The 19,457-nt window shown below is 46.8% G+C and overlaps 1 protein-coding gene across 3 annotated transcripts in view; it reads right to left on the reverse strand.

Annotated features, from left to right (window-relative positions):
• Positions 1-19,457, reverse strand: part of GDPD5 (glycerophosphodiester phosphodiesterase domain containing 5) — a 245,371-nt gene that overhangs the window by 189,951 nt on the left and 35,963 nt on the right. The window contains exon 1 of one of the 3 annotated variants that reach the window (XM_088444014.1): positions 17,096-17,319. The exons of the other annotated variants lie outside the window; for them this stretch is intronic. The gene's annotated coding sequence lies outside the window, so the exon portion shown is untranslated. Of the gene's footprint in view, positions 1-17,095; positions 17,320-19,457 lie in introns of those variants that run through there. 3 annotated transcript variants of the gene reach the window in all.

Genomic DNA, 19,457 nt, shown 5'->3' on the forward strand with positions numbered 1-19,457 from the left:
AATTACTGTTCCACGTAAATTGGGGGTACGTTAAAATGGGTGCTAGTATATTTTCATGTCGGAAAAATGCAATTTTAAAAACAGTTATAAACCGCCTGCTGTGACCCCGTGCAATGTTTAAAGCACTTAATGCATCCATACAGCCCTCCAATATATCAGACTCAATACGTTAAAACCATTTTTTTCCACCCAAAATTTGCGCGGACGTTTTTTCGCCAAAATATGCAACTTTGTTTTTAACAAATTTTTCATTAGGGGGTGTCCAAAGGGTTCTGAAAGAGATCCCACATTTTTAGCCAAAAATAGGGATTTTGCATTTTTCTTCTCCTGGCCTGGGATGGAGAAAACTTTTCTAGCGTTCCCGCTAGGCTGTTTTAGCGGGGCGCGGCGCCCTGCCCTCCTTCTGGAGGGCAAAAAGCACCCTGCCCTCCAGGAGGAGGGCAAAAAGCGCCCTGCCTTAACAGCCTGCGGGAGCCGTTCTCACCCGCGGGACGCAGTGTCCCGCGGGTGGACAAACATGCGGTGACCCTGTCACCGCCTGAGAACAGACGCCGGGCGCATGCGCCCGGCATCTATTCTCCCTTTCTGCAGCGCTTGGGGGCTGCTCGGCATGTCCGTAAGCGCCGGGCACGCCCCCAAGTATGACGAAATGGGGACGCGTCTTATAGACACACACCCTTTTCATGGCCACGCCCCCTTTTCGGGCACGCGCGCACAAGATTGCCCTCTCTAGCTCCGGCGCTTTGTCTGCCGCCGGAGCTAGAGGGAACACTATTTTCTCCAGTCTTTTTTCGCCTGTTGCCGTTTTCACCTGTTTTTTTGGGGAAAATGTTACCCATTTTTTTTATTGTTGTTGTTGAAAAAAGATGCCGTTTTCATCAATGGTGAAAAACAACGTCCGTTTTTTACGCTAATTGAATACGCCCCTAAGTGCTTGTGGCTTTACTTTGATCACATGACCATCATTATGGAATGTGGTTGTGCCCTTACTTTGATCAGATGACTACCACTATGGAAAGCACTTGTGGCCGGCCTGGCTGTATCTTTTCTATCCTGAGGGTTTACACAAGGATATCTAAGCATACATGGGGCCTGATTCAGAGCCGGACGCTCTGACCAGAGCGCTCGCTCTGAATCAGGGCCCTCCTCCATTAAAATGGAGCGTCCTCCTGGATGCTCATATAGCTGTGCGTGACCACCCACAGCATATACGAGCATCCAAAAAGATGGTCGCAATGGTCTTGACCATCGCGACCATCGGACTTGCGACGGAGACCCTGCGGTAGGGTCTCCCTGCCACAAGCCCTGGAGTGATTTTGGCTCTATCAGAGCCAAAATCACTCCCACTGACATCACTAGTGATGTCAGTGGGGCCGGCTTCAGACGCTAGGCGTTCCCATGGGAACGCCTCAGTCTGGCAGGCACGCCCCCGGCACGCCCACCAAAGGGGGCGTGCTGTCCGTCACCATCGACAGCACGCCCCCTTTGGTGCGAGACCCGGAGCGACAGCTTGGCTGTCGCAGTCCGGGTCTCGCGCATGCGCACGACGGAGCTCCCTCCGTCCTGCGCATGCGCAGTGGGGAACATCGACCCACTTGCGAGCGTACTGCCGCTTGCGAGTGGGTCTGAATGACCCCCATGGTCAGCTAGCCAGGATGAGCAGTTTGCCTGAATGTAACTGCAGTGTGTGTGTGTGATCACAGCAATTTTCCCATGCAAGCCAAGATTAAGGCACCACAGAACATATGCTCAGAAAATTTAGATATCTAAAAAGGCCAAATGTAATCATCCAGACAACCTAAGACCTTGTTACTACTGACAATAAAATAAAAGGTATGTACTAGTGTTCGTAATGCCAGCACACTACCTGTTATCGGGTCTGACGATGAAATCCATTGTTTCCACTGTAACTACTCGCATTTCTTAGTTTACATTTCAGTGAATTGAGTTAGTGCTACAGTTTTCCAAACACTTCGAACCCCACTCAAAAAGTTTAACGCAAGTTAAATGCACGGAGGTCAAACGGTCTTCCAATGACGCAAGTAAAAACACTCGTCAACCTCGTGTGACAAACACAGGATAAGCCCCACCTCTGAAGTTGGAGCAAATTATCAGAAAGCAATATGGCTACCGGCATACCATACAGGTGACCGGAAGCTTTAATCCATCCCTCACTGACCAATAAAAAAAGAAAATTAAAAAAAAAAGGGTATATTGCACACAATTTTAAAGCACATACAATCCCACATTATAATTATTGTAATGGTGAGTACACACGGTCAGATTTTTCTTCAGATCTGAACGATAACGATTTTAAAAATCGTTCATATGTGCAACAATGAACGATGCGCGTTCCCGTTTGACAGATAACGATCTCCGATATCTGATGTGTTTGCAGTCAGTTTTGCACGATTTCCATTCATTTTAATACAGGCTGAAATCGTTCAATCGTTTGCAAATCGTTCAATCGTCCAGTCGTTCATCTGACCGTGTGTGGTGCATACACACGGTCAGATTTTTCTTCAGATCTGAACGATAACTATTTAAAAAATCGTTCAATCGTTCATATCTGAAGGAAAATCTGACATGTATGAACGATGAGCGTTCCCGATGGTCTGATAACGATATCTGACATCTGATGTGTTTGCAGTCAGTTTTGGACGATTTCAGTCATTTTAATGCAGTAAAAAATCGTTCGTAGTTCAAATAGTTTGCAAAATCGTTCATTTGACAGTGTGTATGCTCCATAAACCTTATTATCCCACCACATTGGCAAGATTGTAAGTAACATCACGTTACGGTGACATGAAAGCCTATACAGGGTATTTAGACAGCTGCTTATCAGAAGGCAGAGTTTACGCTTACGTCAAGGACAGTCGAAGGAGAAGTGCCGGAACCCTGGTGGGAATACCAGTCCCCTACTGCAGAAAAATAGTGAGCGCGATAAACGGACGAAACAGTATTCACCTGGAATGAACTGTAAAGTATGTGATATTTCTGGGATCTGGCTTTGTACAAGAATATACAGACATGAGGTCTATTTTTCGGAATGCTTAGGACTTGCGGCTTTCAGCTGGAAGAGAGCATTTATCACATGTTAAACATCTCCCGAACCAGTGTCCTCCAGACCTCACAGCAGGCGCGCGGAGGAGTCAGCCGTGGGTGCTGTACCTACTCGGATAGCTCACTGTACAGCGTTTTCTGGTTTATATATGCCCATTGCAGTATGCAATAAATCTATTTAGCAGCAGTCGAAGAAAATAAATCCTCTAGTATTGTAGAAAAATAGATTTTATTTTCAACAGACTTAACACCTGTTAAAAAGTGCCCCTTTCTGGGCGCCATTGGCGGGTGCAACCAGCGACGTACCCGCTGCCATGCAGTACAATAACCTCTTCATCTGTGCTGGGGTCAGCAGTGGATTGCGGGATCATCCTCAGCTTAAGAGATTAAACAGGCGCAGGAGACCGAGCGCACGACAAAACCCAAACCTGTGTCGCTGGAGGAACGGGAGCCAGACCATTGTGCAAATAAAAAGAGGAGGCCTTTGTAGTCATACAAGCACTTATGGTGTCCCATTAACAAGAACTAAAATTATAATAATATACCATAATATAAAAAAAGCACTGGCCTTCAGAAGCGCTATATAATTATTATTATAATAATGTAACATAAACACATCACAAGGACATCAGCAATGGCAGCACATGGTGGAACGGTGCAGATTCCTGGCTTGTCAGTCATTAGAAAAAAACACCCATTAGCATTCTGTTTTCCCGGATTCCAGATAGGAGAGATATCAGATCACATGTTGCGAATTCCTTCCGTCCCCATCACCGACATGCCATTTCCTGCTCCCCACTGGAAATTCAATATTTCATCACACAATATGAGAAAGCTCTGCCAGCAAATCACGTTGCTCAATGTGAACAGTCAACGTTTGAAGCACCTAATGTTCCCCAGCAGGAGGTACAGACAATGCACCTTTGTAGCCAAATGGATGCACAAAGGACAGAGAAAGGGGGCAGGGGGGGGGGCACGTTACTATTGCACGGAATAGCAGAATTATTATTATACGGTTATTACTGGCTGCACAGACCAGAGGATTCTACTAATGATCAAACCCCAAATACACCGGAGCTTAAAAGGGACTCCAATCCTATAGGTATTATTTTCCACCTATATTTGCAATGTAAGTATTAATGGATGAATGTATAAATACTCGTATATTCATTGTTCTAGGATCTTGTTCGGGATGACTGTTTGCAGAACTCTCCGATCATGTACCATACAGTACACACTAATGTAATAAATAATATATATATATATATATATATATATATATATAACAAAATGCAATGGGAATGAACAGACGAGTAATCTATAAATAAATTATTTAAAAATCATATAATGTGATTTCTGGAATTTTTTGTTCAGATTTGGCCTCTCGAAGTTAAAGCGTAGCTATGATGGAAATTACAGACCTCTCATCTTTTAAAGTGCAGTTGGTGGCTGTCCAAATTATATATATATATATATATATATATATATATATTATATATATACGGGGTGAGCAGATTCGGTTCTACTCGGTTCCGTTCGGATTTAAAAACCGAATCTTATTGGGTATCAGCTGTCACGAGTTTTGGATAGCCAATAAGATTCGGTTTTTAAAATTGAACGGAACAGAGTAGAACCGAATCCGCTCACCCCTTATATATATAGATAGATAGATATATATATATATACACACACACACACACACACAAATATATATACACATATATATGCATACACATATATACACACACACATTCCCCAGTATTAAGCACAACTGAAGAAAATTAAATCCCAGCACAGGATGCCTTCATCCCCCAGAACATAAGCTCCGCCAGGAATTCTTGTCAACAGTTATGGAAGAGTTTTGCTCATGTGCCAATTAATTTGCTAACAAATTGGCTGAATAATTTTTTTATAATGAAGTTCATCTGTTTAACCAACTGTTCTTACAGTCAAAAATATATTATACCCAACTGCTCGCAGAAAAATACTGCAAAATCATATACCTATGGCGCTACCCTAGTTGCGGTACCAAACAGCTCTCTGAAACTTGCATTTAGCCTATAATATACATACGCACATTATATTATATATACACACAGCTTGCATTCAATTACAGTGTTGGGTAATTTTTGCCGTGTTACTCTTCAGCAATTTCATGCAACATCCTTAACTAATTACCGTGTCCAAATGTTTCCCTTCGATTTCACACTCTACCAGTTACAATTGCACAATCCGTCCGTAATATATGTGTCAGTAATCAGCTTTTTTTTTGGCAATAGCTAAAATGTTTAAAAGAAAAAAAACTTTATACATTTTGGCCGAACTCTTCTCCACTTTTTTTGGAGACAGTGTGGAGCGGTAGGCTCTCTCCTCCATATTTTTTGGTCTTGCCCAAAAATTCAGGGGCTCTGATCTGAAGTATTCGATCTTATATACACAGTAACTGGTATCAAGTTGCCGCTTCGACCTGAAACAGCCCTTCTTCATCATTATCTGCCCTCTCTCCAAACTCATTGTAGATATGTCACAGGACATATCTTTATTGTCGCTAGATCAACCATAGCTCAGCTTTGGAAAAACTCTAATCCCCCATCCCTTTCTAAAATTGTAGGATATGTTCAAAGGAGTTATGATATGACCAGTAGTTTAAAATATTCCACATCTGTTACTTCCCCACTAACCAAGTGACGATTGTGGTTTGAATACTATTCTACCTCTGAGTAGTTTTATAGTCAGTGTTAGGAATGTTAATTTTATAATGACCGGGGTTTTTGTTTGTTTTTTTAATTAGATTTTATTTACAGAATTATATGGGATCTTCTCTAGTTATTTCTGTGTTTTTTTGAGGATTCAGGATTGTGCCTATGACCCCCCCATCATTCTTTCTTTTGTGATCCTTTTTTTTTTCTTATTACATTGTATTGTTGTAATTGATACTTATAAAAAATATATATATATATCTGTCATGTTGTATTTCTGATTGTAATTTCGAAAGGTTTAATAAAATATTTCAAGATAAAAAGAAAACTTTATTCCAGTAAGACCGTATTAAACACATGTTAAAGCATCAGCTTTCAACATGAGACGAAAGCGGCTATCAAGATTACTGTGCTAAATCCATACTGTATGCCCCATAATTGTGAATGAGAGACTCATCTCTGCTACATACAGAGGGACTATAGATCTGTAATATGTAGAGACCTGTACCATAATGTATATATATATATATATATATATATATATATATATATATATATACATATACACACACACACACACATACACACATATACACAAACACACACACTTGGTACAATAGGGGAGAGGGAGGGGGAGAGAGAGAGAAGAGAGAGGGGGGGGGGGGAGAGAGAGAGAGGGGGGGGGAAGAGAGAGAGAGGGGGGGGGGAGAGAGAGAGAGGGGGGGGGGAAGAGAGAGAGAGGGGGGGGAAGAGAGAGAGAGGGGGGGGAAGAGAGAGAGAGGGGGGGGAAGAGAGAGAGAGGGGGGGGAAGAGAGAGAGAGGGGGGGGAAGAGAGAGAGAGGGGGGGGAAGAGAGAGAGGGGGGGGGAAGAGAGAGAGGGGGGGGGAAGAGAGAGAGGGGGGGGGAAGAGAGAGAGGGGGGGGGAAGAGAGAGAGGGGGGGGGAAGAGAGAGAGGGGGGGAAGAGAGAGAGAGGGGGGGGGAAGAGAGAGGGGGGGGAAGAGAGAGAGAGAGGGGGGGAAGAGAGAGGGGGGGGGGAAGAGAGAGAGAGGGGGGAAGAGAGAGAGAGGGGGGGAAGAGAGAGAGAGGGGGGGAAGAGAGAGAGAGGGGGGGAAGAGAGAGAGGGGGGGGGAAGAGAGAGAGGGGGGGGGAAGAGAGAGAGGGGGGGGGAAGAGAGAGAGAGGGGGGGAAGAGAGAGAGAGAGGGGGGGGAAGAGAGAGAGAGAGGGGGGGAAGAGAGAGAGAGAGGGGGGGGGAAGAGAGAGAGAGAGGGGGGGGAAGAGAGAGAGGGGGGGGAAGAGAGAGAGGGGGGGGAAGAGAGAGAGGGGGGGGAAGAGAGAGGGGGGGGGAAGAGAGAGGGGGGGGAAGAGAGAGGGGGGGGGGAAGAGAGAGAGGGGGGGAAGAGAGAGAGGGTGGGGGGGAAGAGAGAGAGGGGGGAAGAGAGAGGGGGGGGGGGGAAGAGAGAGAGGGTGGGGGGGAAGAGAGAGAGGGGGGGAAGAGAGAGAGGGTGGGGGGGAAGAGAGAGAGGGGGGGGGGAAGAGAGAGAGGGAGGAAGAATACATGGCACCCTTCATTTATCTGTGGTGCCAGTGATATGTGACTACATTATAGTAAGAGTACGGTTCCTATTGACAATACAGCCTGTTGATTTAGGCAGATCTGTAATCCCCTCTGCAAACAAATGTTATCCTTATATAGTTCTACGGGTTTTTGTTTCCAGGATAGTTGCCGAATGAAACTCTCAAGCTGGGTACACACAAACCAACGCGTGTACCCAGCGATGTGACGGCCGATATATCGGACGGCCAGTGCGCATTACACCATCTGGTGCTCGACCGCCCGATATGTCGGCCACCGGATCCATTCACCTGCCTGTCATTGGCAGCAGGGTCGTTCCATCGGCCCTACATACAGGCTGACGGAATGACTCCGATGGATACCTGCTGGAGCGCACATAGTGGGTAGACATTTGCCAATGGGAATGACATATCGTCTAATTTGTAGCCACCTTCAGTGAGATTAGAGAGGGTGAAGGTCATTGCATGAAGATACGTCATTTTAAATAGCAAACACCCCACCCCCTGAAACAAACAACCTGCAGGAACCAAATAAGACAAATCCTAATATTGCTTTATTTTTTATTTTCAGTACCCAATGAAGCAAGACAGGAACACGATCTGTTCATGGTTTGTTTTTTTAGTTCAATTCTCTGGAGACAGAGGCAGCTGGGAGACTTCACAATCTGTAACAACAGAACCACCAGCCAGTGACCGTGCTGCACTACAGGCTCCACTATCTGCGGCACTACAGGCTTCTCACACCTGCCAGGATTGATGTATGGAAATCAGGTTAAATATCTGCATTAATATTTCATTACTTTCTATTAATCCTTGGTTTGGGGAACTATTGCACTTTGGCCCTCATTCAGAGCCGCTCGTTAGCGGCAGTACGCTCGTTCCGAGCGATGTTTGCACATCTGCGCATGCGTACGCTTTTTAGTACGCATGCGCGAACCAGTCAGTGCGGCCGAAAATCGTTTGTACGCTATATAGCGAGTGCCTGCTATTTTGAGTGACAGAATGAGGCGTATGTGGGTGGTAACAGGGGAAGGTGCTTGAAAATGGGGAGTGGAGATCCGAACGCAGGCGTGCTTAAAGGTCAAAACGGGCGTTTTATGGGTGTGTATATTTAAAACAGCAGCGTCAATGACCACGTCACTGGGTTATTTTAGAGCCAGAACTGCTCGCAAATTTGTGGTAGCAAACACCAACCACAAGAATAGCGAGCAGTTCATACGCTGGTCGATGTACTCGATTAATCTAATAAATAGCGGACATGACGTATGGTGCGAGCGGCCAGGGGGCGTTTTTAACAAATAAACGAGCGTATGTTTTGCTCGTTCGTTCAGACTTAGAGGTGTGAACAGACTGCAATGTGCGTACGGATCATTTGAATAGCCACCCCTTGTTTTTAAACGAACGACCGCAAAATAGCGAACGGCTCTGAATGAGGGCCTTTATTCTAAACCCAGCGCGCTGCTTCACCAATACATTGTAAAGCTTTAAGCAAAAATAAAAAACGACCACATTGTTAGCCTTACAGGTGATATTAATATCATTTATAAACCGTAACATCCAGAGGCTTGTTGAAGGACTCCAGCAGACCTATATTGGTGCAGTGTTTCACACCATAAATAACATATGGGGGACTAATTGTCCAATTAATTTGGTCCTTACAGAATGCTGAAATGGAGACAGCGATGGCAGCAGAACACCCTATAATTCTTAGGGTTAAGCACCCCCGGGAGATTTAGGTTTAGGCTGCAGGGAAGAGGGGTTAGGTGTAGGTACTCACAGGAGGGGTGGGGGGGGGAGGTTAGGGTTAAGCACCCCCCAGGAGATTTAAGTTTAGGCTTTAGGGAAGGAGAATTAATCGTAGGCAGTTATAGGGGGGGTGTTAGGGTTAGGTACCCCTGAGGTAGGGTTAGGGTGGGGGGGGGGGGGGAGAAGGTTAGTTATAGTTAAAATACTTACCTGTCGGGATCTTCAGTTGCCGGTCTTCCGGCGTCGGGATTTGACATGCACCCGATGGTATTTCATACAGATCCCTCTCAGTTAGCCCGCTTACAGCTGCGGGAGTAGTCCGGTCGGTGGGAGCCTCTCCTAATCCCATTCTGGCGGACTGTAGCTGTTCACGAAAGTCATTACATGGTTTTCGATTCGCACATGCTGTGCCGGAGCGCCGCAGTTGCACCGGCCAAGTCCAAACCCAAAAAGTAAAGTGTTAGGGGAACCCATATCTTGGCAACTAGCCCACAATATATTGGTCCGAAATAACGTTTAAAATCGCAACGATATGTGACTATTTGGAATGTAGATTTTCGGGCATTAATGTAAATGATGATAATTAAGCCTGTGACCTGATGAACCCGCTCATTCTGTCACAATTATGCGTAGAGGTTACCAGGAGTCAGCAAACAGGCCAGTACTTAACCAGTGAGGTGGTTTATTCTGCAGTACAGCTGTACGCATAGGCAGACTCTTTACACGTAGTGGAGCATATAGGTCACCAGCCGATGCAGAAAGCAAGCGGTACCGGCGTCTCTAGTGTCGTGAATCAGCGATAATACACAGGGTCTCTCTGAGCTAAGTGAAAGATATCAGTCTTCCGCTGTGGTGCTACAATTTCAGGGGTAAATTTACTAAGAATCGAGTCTGATCGAGTTTTTTTTTTTAACTCGATTTTTTTAACTCGATCACCGAAACTCAGTAAATTTGTGCGTTACAGAAGCCTCAAATCACCCAACAAGTGAGTTTAGCTGAGAGTGAGTTGGCCGGTGGTGACGCAGATCGAGATATCTCCCCCGAGTTGCAGGTTTTGAAGGAGATTACTCACCCGAGATTGCAGTGTCTTCTCTCTGCCTAACTCTCCCGAGCAAGCTTCCTGCACATATCAGTGAGATATGTGAAGGCTGCTTGGGGGTCTATTTACTAAGCAGTGTTCGGAGACAGAGTGAAAAGTGATAAGTCTGTGATAAGGTGCCAGCCAATCAGCTCCCAACTGTCATTTTTCAAACACAGCCTGTGAGATGACAGTTGGGAGCTGATTGGCTGACACCTTATCACTTTTCACTCTGTCTCCTAACACTGCTTAGTAACTAGACCTCTAAATCTTTTAAAAAATAAAATAAATAATAACAATGTAGGGTCCCGTTTCCCCCCAAAAGCATAACCAGCCCCGGGTTGCTCAGCCAGTCGTGGTTCCTAAAATTACGAGGGTTTTTTTTGCCAAGAACCGGGGATGCTACAGAGACCGGCGCCAGGATGTAGGCAAGTATGGGATCTTTATTCCAGGTACTCCCAGTGGATTCTACATGGTGAAGGGGACAGACCAGATGGCAGTAGGTAAGTATGTGTGAGCAGGATAGGTGTATGTATTAAAGTTACACTGTATACGGTGTGCGTGTTCTGTAGTTATTTAACTATTTATTTTACAGTGGGGGTTCGGATGCCGGCCGCCTGCTGGCACTTGCAGTTCCACAAGTGCAAAAGGGCAGGCATGCTGGCACCTGTACTTCCACTGTAAAATACAATAGTTTTGAACGATTTTCACCATTACCCCCTTACCCACAGCCCAGGGGTGCGGGGAGGAGCTCCGGGCTTCAGACTAAGGCCCGTATTCATTTAGACGCGAAAAGCCGTTTTCCGGGGGAAAAGTATATCGCGGATGACGTCATTTCGCCAGAAAAAAACTTTTCGCCCTGTTCAATTCCAAAGACTTTTCACGTACGCGAAAAGTCAATGCGATGTAATAGGTCGGAAAAGATTCGCCTATGAAAGCAGGCGGAAAAAAGTGCAGAACAGGGGTTTTGTGGTGCAAACATCGGGAAACCACTCAGCACCCTTGGGATAGCCCCCCCAAAGGATAACAGCGTTTAAAGAAAAAAAAAAAACACATTGAAAATGGTGGCGAAAAAGTGCAAAGTGAGGGTACAAACTTTTAAACTAGCGAAATAGACTTCTGAGGGGTCTGCTAGTATTGGTGAGGTGTTTTTTTTTATTGCAGGTGCTTGCTGGTGGTGCGATTTTTAAAACTTCAAATTAGCGACTTTAAACCATGCTTGCACCCATTTTCATGTACCCCAAATTTGACAGGGCTACTTATTTTCTCCCAAAAAAACTGCTTAATGCTATTCTTCACCAATTGCGCAAAGACGCTAATTAGAAGCAATTGACAGCACTTAAGTACCCAAAATACCTTCAGCAGGGCTATTCGGGGACATCTATACTGATCCCCAATGTTAGTGCATCTTTTGGGGGTTGTCAGGCTGATTTCCCCATTTTTGATAGCACTTTTTGCCTGTTTGAGTATCGCCGGGACACATTTTTGCGTCCCTTGGAATTGAATACGGGGAGTAGCGGGGGCGCGCCCGATAAGTTTCCGCGGTCAAAACGGGTTAATTGAAAACGGGCCCAAGTCTGGGGTTTTGGGAGAGGGGGACCAGTTCTTGGGGGGGTTCCCACCTCCCCTGAGATCCCCGGCTTGGCCTGACTGGCTTGAGGTGTGAATGCTTTGGCCGTAGAGACCCGGTGATAGGGTCTTTTGGCTGTGGCATTACTGTACACGTTGGTTTGGGTCCGGTGTTGGTTTTAAATATAGGGGGATCCCTATGCATTTTTTTACCCCTGTACTTAAAACCAGCACTGGCCCTGCAGCCAGGTGCTGGTTCCTAAAATACGGGGAAACCCTACACGTTTTTTTCCCCCCATAATTTTAAGAACCAGGACTGGCTGAGCAATCCGGGGCTGGTTATGTCTTTCGGGGGGAGGGTGACCCTATGTCATTTAAAAAAAAAAAAATTATTAGATTAGGTATACAGTCAGAAACATACACAAATCACACTGCTTTGTGTACGTTTCTCGCAAACTCGCAGCTCAGGAGGTGGAGTGTTTTAAACTTCAATTTCACAGAGAGTTTGCTACATTCTCACCCAAGATTATAATTTCGATTCTTGGTAAATTCCCGAGTTGCATCTTTTTCAGAAAGTACTTCCGAGTTTGCCCGAAGGGGAGTTGTTTCGAGTTTGCAAACTCACCCGAGTTTTACCAGTGAGAAGAGAGAAATCTCTCCCAAACTGACCAGAGTTTATCTTTAGCAAATTTGAGAGTTGAAAAAAAAAATGGCTAAAAACTCACCCGAGATTGCCATCTCGACCAAACTCGAATCTTAGTAAATTTACCCCTTAGAGCAGGCTTGCCTACCCTCCCGATTTGGCCGGGAGCCTCCCGATTTTCGGGTGCCGCTCCCGGCCCCCCGGAAAGGCAGGCAAGCCTCCCGGCAGCCGGCAACCCTCCCGACCACCCCCAACAATAAACGAAAAAACCCCGCAGCGGGGGGCCGGTGACGCGATTCGAGTTGAATCGCGTCATCGTGGCCCCGCCCCCTGGTTCACAATGCCAAAAATAATGGCATTGTGAAGAGGGGGCGGGGCTACGATGACGCGATCACGCAGCTCCACCCCCGGCTCCGCCCCCAAAAGTGACATCATGGCCGGGCACGCCCCCCGCTGTTAGCTGACAATCAGCTCCCTCCCGGAAGGAGGGAACTGATTGTCGGCAAGTATGCCTTAGAGTCCGTTGTAAACTAGCATTTTTCCCATCGACGAGAGAAGAGACTGTCATTTTCTGGGTTTATTATTTTTTTGCCAAATCTAGGCAACCAATAAAAAAATGATAAATATATATTTTAATGCATTTTTAATAGATTTGAAATTGGAAGTTCAAGCTAGGCCTAAGGCAACAGAATAGGAGTATTTTCAGTGTTTAGTAATAAATGCCAGAAATTACTGAGCACGAAGGTGCCCTTTTCATGGCATCATTCCGGGTATTGATTGCACATTACTAGAACTCATACATTTGCAGCATTTAAATACAGGGACATAAAATGATGCAGTGCAGGTAAATATGAGCTGGTCATCCTCCCTGTACATGACACATGCAGTACACAGTGCACTAAACAGGTGCCCGTATAGTAGAAGTCCCTGACACTCAAAACAACCACACCTATGCGGCCAAGGGCCGAAGTCAATTAGGTGCAAAAAGTTGCGATTGGCGAGAAGCGTTCGCCGATGCGATCTTTTCGTGCACATCAGGGTACCGCGCTATCCAATTCCCGGAGTTTTCACACTTGTGAAAACTCCATAGGCAGAAACCAGCGAAAAGTTTTCACCACCTCAGAGACAGGTGATAAATTGTGCAACATCCCTATTTTGGGATAAAAATGTGGGGAATTGGGGCCTGATTCAGACCCGCTCGCAAGCGAGTCAATGGTGGGGTACTGCGCGCATGTGCAAGCCCCAGAGCGAGAGAGAAATTCTCTCGCACCGGGACTCACTACAAAAGGGGCGGCTGTCTATGTTGATCGATAGCTCGCCCCGTTTTGTAGGCGGGGAGAGGGGGTGGCTACACAAACGGAGGCGTTCCCGAAGGAACGCCTGCAGTTTGTGGGAGGCATCAGTGATGTCAGTGGAAAGCTTCCTGCTCTGTTAGAACAGGAAGCTCTCTGGGGCTTGCGACGGACGAGACCCTACCACAAAGGTCTTGTAGCAAGCCCAGATGGTCGCGATGGTTGCGACCATCGCAACCATCACCTGGCCGCTCGCAAAAGCTGTGGGTGGTCACCCACAGCTTACCGAGTGGCCAGGAGGCCGCAAGAAAAAAAAAAAAAAAGACGCCCAGATTCAGAGCGAGCGCTCTTAAAGAGCGTCCGGCTCTGAATCAGACCCTTGGTTCAGAACCCTTTGGACACCCCCCTAATGTCTACTTCAGCACAAAAAAAAATGTTTCATTAACTTAATTCCCCCTAATAATGACATGTCATTTTTGTGGTAAAAAGTGTAGGAAAATGTGTATAAAAGTACTGGGTCAGGTATTTGGGGGGCTGTGTGGCTGGGACAGGTGTTATTAGATTGCAGGGGGCTGCAACAGGTGTATTTTAAAAAAAAAATACAAACGGCACTTTACAGCCACAAAAATATACTAGCACCCATTTTAATGTATCCCCAATTAAACTACAAAAGAAACAGCTTTATATCATTTTCAACACGTATGCATAGAACAGCCATTTGACTCAATTTAACAACCTAAAATACTTTCATTAGTGCTATTAATACACTTCTATGTAGCTTTCCAGTGTCACTTAGGCTTTTATGGGGTATAGACTAATTTCCCCAAAATGTGCTGTATTTGTCGCTAGTTTCACCATGCGCAGTCTTCATACATATGCGTTTTTCGCCTGTTTTGCTGTTGAATAGGACAAAGCAGGAGCGAGGGCACATTGAGAAAGTACGTGAAAAGATCACATCAAAACTGGCGAATGCGGCGATAACTGCGCCCTGCGATTGCTTTTTTGCACCTAATTGAATTTGGCCTCAAATCCGAGAACCAACTGTTTGGTGCTCGTGTACATTGCCTGGATTCCAGATCAGATGCAGATTAGAATATGAAAACAGTTTGGTCTATACATACAGCAAGATCTCACTGGTTATATGTAAAATGGCCTCATTGTCCCTGGGAATCACAGCTAGTGTCCAACCTTATGGTTTGATAAAAAAATAAAACTTTGGAACACGAGAAGACCTTGTAAATACAGATACCGATACTTTAAATAATTGCTACTTAGAGACGTCGTCATATACACAGACATGGTCACCTAGTATCTCCTCCTACAGTAAGAATGTATATGGGGGCACGATATTGTCGAGGGGCGTGGCCTCATCCCAATTAGCCACACCTCCGTAAAAGAACCGGAGAGCGAAACTTTTGATGCCGGCTCACTATCTGAAAGGAGCACTCTTAATTAAACTGTAAGCTCCCTTGGGGCAGAGACTGATCTAAAGGACACAATATTCTCATGTGATCGCTGCACAAATAAACAAGGATTTACTGAAAAGGTGCTGACCAGGGGGGTACGTTTGAATGAGCTTAGTGGTTTTTTTTTTTTATTTTAGTTTTAATGGATTTTAGGCATTGAACTACAAACGATGGACTAAAACACGGAAAACCCGCAGCCTCAGGAATTCAAGATAACAGACCTGGCACAGGCTGCTGAGATCTATACACAATCATGTTAACAAAATAAAAATGTAAAAAGTTTACAGAATGTTTGGATTTCTCAAAGCGGTCTCTCTCGCCCATTTTTAAAATATTGTGTGGCTGCCAGTTTGTATTCGGTCTTGTGTAGATAAGGAAGAACCATCAAAGGCGCTCACTTGTGTCGCCATATAAATAAAGGATCATTGGGCGGGATGTACTAAGAATATCGCAAAGGGCAGCTCTCCCGATAAGAGATGACAGAGAGACTTCCGGGGGTTAACAACCAGAAGTCCCTTTGGCGTTCTTCTGCGCATAAGGATGCGGACTGCGGGGGAGATGGGAGGGATAAGATCGGATCCCTCCCAAAGGCGGAGCGTCCCTATAAGAAGCCCATAGGTTTCTATTGGGTAAAGTCACCTGAAGGTGGAATTACCCATTAGGACAATGCATTCCGGTGCTTAGTACATTTGGGAACAACTGCATTTTCGGGGGATTTACCGCATTTTTAGTACATCCCGCCCATAACAACAACGTAATGACACTTTTAATCCAGCAAACGCTAAATGCAGATTTAGCGGTTTCTCCACCCATGCAGAGCAGGTCTGGCTAACCTGCGGCTCTCCAGCTGTTGTGAAACTACAAGTCCCAGCAAGCCCTGCCACAGTTTTGCTATTAGGGAATGCTACAACTGTGGCAAGGCATGCTGGGACTTGTAGTTTCACAACAGCTGGAGAGCCACAGGTTGGGTCAGGCCTGATGCAGAGCATCTTGTGTGCCTAATGTGCCTTACAGTGCGAACAGATAAAGAACACACAGAACCTGATTCAGAGACGGAGCGCTCGCTCTGAATCAGGGCGGGGTTTTTTTTTGTGCGGCCTCCTGGCCGCTCGCTTAGCTGTGGCTGACCACCCACAGCCATTGCGAGCGGCCAGGATGATGGTCGCGATGATCAAGACTACCGCGACCATCGGGCTTGCGACAAGACCCTTGTGGTAGGGTCTCGTTCATCGCAAGCCTCAGAGCGCTTCCGGCTCTAATAGAGCCGGAAGCTCTCCCACTGACATCGCTTGGGAACGCCACAGTTTATGAAACCACCCCCCGCCACGCCTACAAAACGGGCGAGCTGTCTATCAGCATCGACAGCCGCCCCTTTAGTAGTGAGCCACGGAGTGAGAGAATTTCTCTCGCTCCGGGGCTTGCGCACGCGCAGTGAGGCCGCTGCGCGTGCACAGAGTCACAGAGTCCACCATCGACCCGCTTGCGAGCGGGTCTAAATCAGGCCCACAATACACTCCGATTGGAATCCCGCAGGTGAAGTAGCAAATACAAGGTTGCTGGCATTGGGTGGAGACTTCCCACCGAGGTTATGCCAACATCAGTTCATGATCAATAGTTTGGCTTGTTAAAGGATTTTGAGATCACGTTAAAGCCTTTTCCACAAAACACTGAAATTAGACACTGTGGGATGGAGAGGTTTCCTGCACTACAAATAGCTAATAACCGAGCAGCAGGAAATGGGTCATTTATTGGAAGATAATAAATTCTTAGGAAGAATAAAAATAGAAGAGAAAAAAAAACCACACACACACACACACACACACACACACACACTTTAGAAATTGATCAAAAAAAAAAAAAAAACCTTTCTACTGATTTCCAGCACAACCTCTGGAATACTGCTGCCCCATTGCAGTAACATTTTATACAATGGCAGATATAGAAAAAACACAATACACTACAAACCTCTTTATGGTGGTCTGTTCCCAGCCCCGCATTCTCCTAGCAAGCTCGCACATGTCCAAGTTTACAGTCGTGAGATTTAAATCTGCAGCGTTACAATCAGTCGTCATGTTATCCAATAGCCGGGGAAGACTTTTTGCCCCCATTGGGGAAACTCGGCTTTGGTATGCGGACAAGTCGCTTTGCGCACTTCAGTCACCACAAGCACCTTCTCCGTGTGCGCTCATTAGGCGTGCTGGTTTTGGACACAGATCGCCTGCAGACAGCTCTTTGCATCTAATTTTACTGCAGACACGAGACAGCTGCTGCACATTTAAAAGGATCACTACACCGAAACACGTGCATTTACTTTACACGCATATATGTACATATCTCAGAGCAATTTAATAAAGTTTTGATTTCAAAGTTTTTTTTTTTGTTTTGTTTTTTTTACTATGTATGGCAAATTGAAGTCTCACCCCCCAGCATTACACAACTTTTCCTTCCTGCTGGAATAAAGCAGCTGAACTGGAGACAGAGGCCCTGATTCAGAGCCGGACGCTCTGACAGAGCACTCGCTCTGGATCAGGGCTGTCTTTTTTTTAGAGCGGCCTCTTGGCCGCTCGCATAGCTGTGGGTGACCACCCACAGCTATAGCGAGCGGCCAAAAAGATGATCACGATAGTCAAGACCATCGCGACCATCGGGCTTTTCGACGAGACCCTCGTGGTAGGGTCTCGTGACCGCAAGCCCTGGAGTGCTTTCGGCTCTATCAGAGCCGAAAGCTCTCCCTCTGTCAGTGGGGCCGGCCCCAGACGGTCGGCGTTCCCATGGGAACGCCTCCGTCTGGGCAGCCACGCCCCTGGCACGCCCACCAAATGGGGCATGCTGTCACTCACCATCGACAGCACGCCCCCTTTGTAGCGAGACCCGGAGCGACGGCTTGCCCGCCGCTATACGGGTCTCGCGCATGCACACAACAGAGCCGCCTCCGTCGTGCGCATGCGCACTGGCTCAGCGCTCGCGATCGGGTCTGAATTAGGCCCAGAGCTTTAATGCTTCAGAGCCCATCTGGATGGGTCACAAGTCCTGGACCTGATGTCTGACTCACAGCACAGCATCCATATAGTGACTCAGGCAGTGCAATCATCATCCCGGGGGGCAGCTTGTGTAGAACGGTGTGAAATAAACTCCCATCACACAGGAGAGAGACTCTAAAGCTGGGTACATATTACACTGTGCGTGTACCCGGCCGACACACGGTGCAACAAACGATATATCGTGCAGTGGTTTGACACCGCGCGATATGTCGTTCACCTGCCGCATCAACAGCCACGGGGTCGTTCATCAAACTGACCGATTCAGCAGCATGTAGGCTCAATCTGACGATGCGATGATCGACCCCGCGGGAGCGCATACGGTCGCTCATAGTGGGTACACACTCTGCAGTTGTGGACGATATGTTGGCCAGATCGGGCAACATATAGTCTAGTGTGAACCAGTCATTGTAATTCCCCGCCAAGCCCGAGCAGGTAGACCACAGATTCCCCTCACGGCCATTAGACTGCGCCTCATATCAGTCCTACTGTCCCAACATCAGATGTAAGATGGCGGCAACATGGTCACACATTGAGGTGCGCAGTGTGATCAGATTTCTGCGTATAAGGGGCACATCAGCAGCTGAATTCATCGCCAACTCGTCCGGGTGTACATCGATAACGTCATCTCACAGAAATAGGTGTGGGCTTGGTGCATTGCCTTCGATAACACCAGGCCAAACTCAGCCAACCGCAGTTGTTACGGTGCTACCATTGGGAGGTACTGGACCATCTTCCCTACAGCCCTGACCTGGCACAGAGTGACTGCCATCTCTTTGGACCACTGAAGAAGCAGCTGGGCAGAAGGCGATTCACAACCGATGGTGAAGTTCAGCAAGCCGCCATGTCCTGGTGTCAGGTGCTTGACACTGATTCCTCTATGCCGGTATAGACGGAATCAGTATGTAATACCGCCGGCCATTGCTAACCCTACTCCCTACACTAACCCTCCTTTAGGGGTGCCTAACCCTAACCCCCCTCTAAGTTCCTAAACCTACCCCCCCTCCCCTTTCCCGCAACCTAAACCTACGCCTCCCGGGGGGTGCCTAACCCTAACATCCCCTCCCCCCAAATGCCTAACCCTAACCCCCCTCTAAGTTCTTAAACCTAACCCCCCCCCTTCCCGCAGCCTAAACCTACGCCTCCCGGGGGGGTGCATAACCCTAAACCCCCCTTCGCCTAGCCTAAACCTAACCCTCCCGGAGGGGGGGGGGGGGGGGGAGGGGTGCCTAACCCTGTCCCCCTGAGAGCCCTAAAACAGGATGTTGGGGAGGGGTACGCTCTCTATG

Source organism: Taudactylus pleione, unplaced genomic scaffold, assembly GCF_031769625.1.
Source record: "Taudactylus pleione unplaced genomic scaffold, aTauple2 ptg000344l, whole genome shotgun sequence".
Taxonomy (NCBI): Eukaryota; Metazoa; Chordata; class Amphibia; order Anura; family Myobatrachidae; genus Taudactylus; species Taudactylus pleione.